The sequence below is a fragment of the Sciurus carolinensis genome, chromosome 8 (assembly GCF_902686445.1).
Source record: "Sciurus carolinensis chromosome 8, mSciCar1.2, whole genome shotgun sequence".
Classification (NCBI taxonomy): domain Eukaryota; kingdom Metazoa; phylum Chordata; class Mammalia; order Rodentia; family Sciuridae; genus Sciurus; species Sciurus carolinensis.
Genome location: NC_062220.1, coordinates 33,012,054 through 33,012,779, shown reverse-complemented (window position 1 = coordinate 33,012,779; position 726 = coordinate 33,012,054). Strand labels below are relative to the sequence as shown.

The following is a 726-nucleotide window of genomic DNA, read 5'->3' as shown; positions in this document are numbered from 1 at the left end:
CACAAAATACAGCATCTCTTCATGATTAAAACACTGGAAAAAATAGGGTAAATGAATCATACCTCAACATTGTAGAAGTTATATATATTATAAATCCAAGGTAACATCATTCTAAATAGAGAAAAACTGAAAGCATTTTCTCTAAAAACAAGCAAGGCATACCCACTTTCACAACTTCTAGAATTTTTTTTTTTTTTTTTTTTTTTTTTTTGCGGTACTGGGGATCGAACCCAGGGCCTTGTGCTTGCAAGGCAAGCACTCTACCAACTGAGCTATATCCCCAGCCCATTTCACAACTTCTAATCAACATAGTCTTTGTAGCCAGAACAATTAAGCAAAAGAAAGAAATTAAAAGTATACTAATAAGAAAAGAAAAGTTCAAACTATCTCTGGATGCTAATGCTGTGATTCTATATTTAGAAAACCCAAAAAACTCTACAAGAAAACTTACAGAACTCATAAATGAATTAAGCAAAGTCACAGGATATAAAATTAACACTGAGAAACTGTGTCCCCATATTCCAACTATGAATCAGTAGAAAAGAGAAATTAGGAAACCATCCCATTCATAATAGCCTCAAAAAATATAAAATACTTGGGAATCAATCTGACTAAAGAAGTGAAAACTACAGAACACTAATGAAAGAAATTGAGGAAGCTCTTAGGAGATGGAAAGAACTATCATGTTCTTGCATAGCAGAGTTAATATAGTCAAAATGGCCATTC

The 726-nt window shown here is 32.5% G+C and overlaps 1 non-coding gene across 1 annotated transcript; it reads right to left on the bottom strand.

Annotated features, from left to right (window-relative positions):
* Window positions 1-209: 209 nt before the first annotated feature.
* On the bottom strand, window positions 210-283 carry Trnaa-ugc (transfer RNA alanine (anticodon UGC)). Its single transcript has one exon. It is a non-coding gene; the product is annotated as a tRNA-Ala (tRNA).
* Between the last annotated feature and the right edge of the window lie 443 nt (window positions 284-726).